A 6,000-nucleotide genomic window follows, 5' to 3' on the forward strand; every position below is an offset into this window, starting at 1 on the left:
CTCTTGATTAAAATAAACTCTGCCACTTTTCGTTTCATGAATCTTCATAAGTTGATTTTTCTCAATAAATGACACTAGACTCTAAGGATTGGAGTGTTGTCAGTTTGAGCCTCAGTGCTTAAAACTTTCTACCACAGCTCTCATTACCATTTTAGTATTTTGGGAGAAAATAATAAACCTGATATTTTTCTGATTATGAATGTAATGCATCATATATGGGTATACCTGTAGCTGATTCCTGTTGATGTATGGCAGAAACCAACAAAATATAGTAAAGCAATATCCTCCAGTTAAAAAAGAAGGACTCCAGTAAAAAATAAATAAATAAATAAAAGTAATGTATATACATCATGGGTATATGTAGGAGATATTGCAGTTTCAGTTCTAGACCAGACAATAAAGCAAATATTGCAATAAAGTAAGTCACACATTTGTTTTGTTTGTTTCCCAGTGCATATAAAAGTTAAATTTACATTATAATATGTAATTTAATATATAATGTAATAATTACATTATTCTAATGTAAATTAGAATTCTGTCTAAAAAACATAGTGGACATACTTTAATTTAAAAATACTTTCTTGCCAAAAATTGCAAACTATTGTTGGACAATGCAGGGTTGCCACAAACCTTCAATAGATAAAAACATGCCGTATCTGCAAAGCATAATAAACTGAAGCACAATAAAATGAGGTATGTCTGTATATAAAATCTGAGAAATATCAAACTCCCTTTCTTTCAAAACCCCCCAGGAAAGATAACCAGAATTACATATTGTACTAGTTTCCTACTGCCATAGCATATTACCACAAATTTCCTGCCTTAAAACACCTTAGTTGGGACTTCCCTGGTGGTCCAGTGGTTAAGACTTTGCCTTACAATTCAGGGGATGTGGGTTTGATCCCAGGTGAGGGAGCTAAGATCCCACATGCCTCGGGATCAAAACACCAAAACATTAAAAAAAAGAAGAAGCAATATTGTAACAAATTCAATAAAGACTTTAAAATGGTCCACATCAAAAAGAAAAAAAAGAAAATCTTAAACAACAACACTTTAGTTATAATCAATAAAGCTACTTTGGATGTAAGCGGTCAGTCCAGTTGGCCCTGCATGTTCTGAATTCTGAGGCCAATGGAAGTAGAGTGAATGTGTTAGTGTGTGTTGAGTTATGAGTTGACTGAATTTTGGCAAGAAAGTTTGCAAACTCTCTTTCTGGGAAGAATCAGGGTTGTTCCAATGAAAACAGCAGCCATTGGCAGCCGTGAAACCCTTATGTGTCCACACTTGAAACATAACCTTGTATAAAGCATGCTTCAGCCTATCGAGCTCTGTGAAAATGAAGAGACCCAGCTTATATATTTATTCTAACAATTTATGTCTGACTGGGCAACTGTTTCCTTCCTCCTGCAGTGATCTAAGATTACACAAATGTACAGAATAGTACTCTTGATATCAGATATTTTTCTCCTGGCAGGTCACTCATGAGTCATCATCAAAGATCTTCATAGGACTGTCCTTACAGATTCCCTAGGTAGGGAGCTGAAAACAGTAATGCAATTCATACTCCAAAGAAATTTCCAAGTGGCAAAAATCTGTTTGAGTAATCAAGTAAAATCAAGAAAACCATGTGGCATTTACTTTGAGTAACTTAACTGCAAAGGATACGCTGCTTATTTATAGAGTACCTTTCCCCAAAAGACGTTCAACCACGAAATTGCTATGTTCTGTCTTCTAAGACAAGGAGGAAGGGACATGTTAGTGAGGTTGAGTTTATCTGATGATAAAAGAAAAGGGTCTCTCATTCCTTTTTTTTCTTTCCCCATTTTCCTCAATCTTTCAGACCCCAAATTCCACATTGCTGAAAGGATGAGCTGCAACCTAAACCAGAACTGGGGTAACAAGTTAAGAGGAGTCCCTCCCTGGTTGTTTTAATCCAGGGGTGTCCCTGTCCCTTGAGGTCTGTGTGGAATGAAATCAGTTCTCCAATTCCAAGGCTTGTGGCTGGTTTCCTTAAATACCTAGGCAGTTAACTGTCTTAAAGTCCTCTGGCTCCAAACTTTTATTTCCTCAGTTTATGGATTGTTCTGGTGTCTCATGTGTTTGGTTCTGTTCAGCAATGCATTGACTCAGATGTCACATTCAGGCTCTTTCCCAGTTTTCTTACCCACACACAGCTCCCACAAGGTGATTTTCACGGTGTGTTCATATGTGTTCAGTCATGTTCGACTCTTTGCAACCCCATGGACTGTAGCCACGAGGCTCAGGCTCCTCTGTCTACGGGATTTCCCAGGCAAGAATACTGGAGTAGTTTGCCATTTCCTCATCTAGGGGAAATTCCCAACCCAAGGATTGAAACTGCGTCTCCTGAGTCTCCTGCATCAGGCAGTGCTCTAAGATTACACAAATGTACAGAATAGTGCTTTACCACTAGCACGACGTGGGAAGCCCCAGTTTGCATAGTAAGTGGACCTTACTGAAGATCTAAGAGAGAGATGGAAGTAGAGAATTCCAAGGGAAATTTTACTCTCTCTCACACTCTCCATCTTACCTGGTGCCCTGGTTTCACATTCTCATCACCTGGGCTCCTCCTGCCACTCTGAGGCAAAACAAATTCCTCTTGCGGTGTCATTCAGAACCTGTTAAGTCATTTCTGTTGCCTCAGCACCTTCCCACAGACCGCAGGTGTTCACCTCCTCCTCCTTACCAAGGTGTTTCCCTTCCTAAGAAGAGTTCTGGTGCAGCTTTAAGAAAGTAAAAATTTCGACGCTTTATAATTTATTTTTAAGCCCCAGTGTTTTCAGTCAAAAGAAGACTAATCTTTCTTTCATTCAACAAGTAAAAGAAATTTCTGTGTACTTATTTCATGCCAGGCATTATTCCTGGAGCTGGGAACTCAGCAGGGAATACGACATAGTCTTATTACAGAGTTTTGGTCTCCTGGAGGAGAAATGTTTTAAACAAATGATGATGTGAATAATCTAGTAACCACTACAGTGGTTTCCACAGAGGGAAATTTCTGAGTATTATCTGGAAGGGTGTGGCAGTGGCAGAAAGGAGAGAGGGGTGAGGAGTGAGGCAAGGTTTTCCTGACACGCTTAATCTGCCCAGGATTAGAAAAGGCTGGTTTACTCCTAAACCAGTGTGTTTTTCTTTGCAGTTGCTGCCTCTGAGGAGACAATTAAAATAAGAACAACAGTATTTGTTGAGTTTCTGTCCTGAATTAACTGATTAATTCAAACACGTGTGTGTGTGTGTGCGCGTGCATGTGTGTGCATGCGTGTGTGTGCATGCACGCGCTTAGTCATTCAGTCGAGTCTGACTGTTTGCAACCTTATGGATTGTAGCCCACCAGGCTCAGGCTCCTCTGTTTATGGGATTTCCCAGGAAAAAATACTGGAGTAGGTTGCTAGGTCCTTCTCAAGGGGATTTTCCCAACGTAGGGATTGAATCTGGGTCTCCTGCATTTCAGGTGGATTCTTTATTATCTGAGCCACCAGGGAAGTCTGATATTCCACTAAGAGTACATATAGCATCTTATATGTAACCTAGGGAGAGTGACAGAAAATATTCAGAAAATTAAAACAAATAAATATGGTATTATCAGGCAGTATGAAGTAAAATAACTGAAAAGAGGTGGTTGGGTGGGTAGTCAGGAAAGGACCCACAGGGCACAGAGGCCTGGATGGTGAGGAGCTTGCTACAGAATGTCTGGTTAAAAAGTGTGTTCAAAGGCCCTGATGCAGAAACCATACTGTTGACGTGTCTGACCACAGAGAAATGTGAAGCCAGAGTAAATAAGTGAGAGGAGGAAGGGGAAGAGGTTCTTGGCCAGGAGCCAGGGTCCTATTTTAGGTAGGGTTTTATAGGCTAAGGAAGGAGTTAGTCTTTTTCCCAACAGAAAAATGAAATGATCAGTAGGGGAATAACTTACCTAGTTTATGTTTTAAAAATTCATTCTGGGTATGGGATAGAGGATAGATTGCTTATCACAGTTTTATAATAAACAACCTAAACATCTACTGGGAGAAGGCAATGGCACCCCACTCCAGTACTCTTGCCTAGAAAATTCCATGGATGGAGGAGCCTGGTAGGCTGTAGTCCATGGGGTCTCTAAGAGTCGGACACGCTGACACGACTGAGCGACTTCCTTTTCACTTTTCACTTTCATGCATTGGAGAAGGAAATGGCAACCCACTCCAGTGTTCTTGCCTGGAGAATCCCAGGGACGGGGGAGCCTGGTGGGCTTCCGTCTATGGGGTCGCACAGAGTCGGACACGACTGAAGCAGCTTAGCAGCAGCAGCAGCAGCAAACATCTACTGATGCAGAATTGGTTAATAAAACAATGGTATGATGGTTTCTCAGAAAACTAAAAATGTAAATATCATATGATCCAGCAATTCCACTCCTGGATATATTTCCAAAGAAAATGAAAGCACTAATCTGAAAAGATACATGGGCTCCAATGTTCATAGCAGCATTATTTACAATAGGCAAGATATGGAATCAATCTAAGTGTCCATCAATGGATAAATGGGTAAAGAAAATGCTACATATATATATATATGTGTGTGTGTGTATATAAATACACACATATGTACATACATACACACAATGGAATACTATTTAGCAGTAAAAAAGAATGAGATTTTGCTATTTGCAACAACATGGACAGACCTAGAAGGTATTAATGCTTAGTGAAATACAAACACTTTTTTGTATAGAGAAAGACGAATGCTGTATGTTATCACTCATGTGGAATCTAAAAAATAAAATAAATGAACAAATATAACAAAACAGAAACAGACCCACAGATATAGAGGACAAACTAGTGGTTACCAGTGCTTAAGAGATACAAACTACCATGTACATAGTAATAATACATAAGCAACAATTATAATTATTAATACCATGTATTAGTAAAATAAGCAACAAGGATATATCCATTATTTTATAATAAATTTAAATGGATTATAATCTGTTAAAATGTTGAATTACTATGTTGTACACCTGAAACTAATAGTGTAAATCAACTATACTTCAATTTTAAAAAAAGGAAAAAAAGGATGGTGTGTCTATATTGCTGATATGGAAAGATTTCATATTGTAATTGGGGAAAAATCAACGTACAATATGATGAATGTATTGAGCTTTAGTTACTCTGAAAGGACATAAATAAAAATGTTTATATTGCTTATCTCTGGATGGTAACAATATACAATTTTTTTCTTTTTTGCTTGTCTATATTTTCTATTTTTTCCGTGTGAGTAATAAAAGAGGTATATAAAAATAAGTTCATGAGACATAACGTTAGGAGATGGCCTAACAGAGAAAACATTGAAATACAGTAATGTGGCATTTTCATTTACCAAGAATTTTATATTAACAGCTTACTTAATATCTTGAAAAACATGCATGCCTTGCAGCATATTTCAAATATTATTTCATAAAAATTATAATGGAAAACTGAATGTATGATCACATGAGATATTATTCCTTAAAATTAAAGTCCACAGAATTTTGTCTTTTCCCGGCAAGTATCATTGACTTTGGTTAACACTTCCTCAGATCCAATATTAAATTCTTTCCCACTTGAGTGCTGACTTTAGGGAGTGCTTCTGAGTGGTTTGCCTTGTTTAATTTTTTGAACTGAGATTAGAAAATATTTCTATTTTCCACTTAAAAGTAACAAGAAAAATAATTTGAAGAATGGGAAACCTAGGCTCAGTGGACTATATCTGAGTTGCTGAGACCTTTTATGAGTTCTACCCCTGTTTTTCTGAAAACGCTGCATAACTTTAGACTTCCGCTTCATTCTTTCTGTTCAAAGTGTTTACCGTTGTTTACCATTGGGTGAAGTTTGAAGTCCCTCAAATATTAGCTGTTCAATAACGTAGCACATCAGACTAAATGCCAATGGGTCAGAATTTATGATTTTCTTTTTTTTTTTTTTCCAGGATTTATGATTTTCTAATGGTAGCAGTGTGTTTAAGTTCTCTACA

The 6,000-nt window shown here is 37.6% G+C and overlaps 1 protein-coding gene across 1 annotated transcript in view; it reads right to left on the reverse strand.

The window, feature by feature from the left end:
• Positions 1-2,659, reverse strand: part of ARFGEF1 (ADP ribosylation factor guanine nucleotide exchange factor 1) — a 162,239-nt gene extending 159,580 nt beyond the window's left edge. The window contains exon 1 of the mRNA XM_055546164.1: positions 2,549-2,659. The gene's annotated coding sequence lies outside the window, so the exon portion shown is untranslated. The remainder of the gene's footprint in view (positions 1-2,548) is intronic.
• Positions 2,660-6,000: the final 3,341 nt, after the last annotated feature.

This window comes from Bubalus kerabau, chromosome 14, assembly GCF_029407905.1.
Source record: "Bubalus kerabau isolate K-KA32 ecotype Philippines breed swamp buffalo chromosome 14, PCC_UOA_SB_1v2, whole genome shotgun sequence".
Lineage (NCBI taxonomy): Eukaryota > Metazoa > Chordata > Mammalia > Artiodactyla > Bovidae > Bubalus > Bubalus kerabau.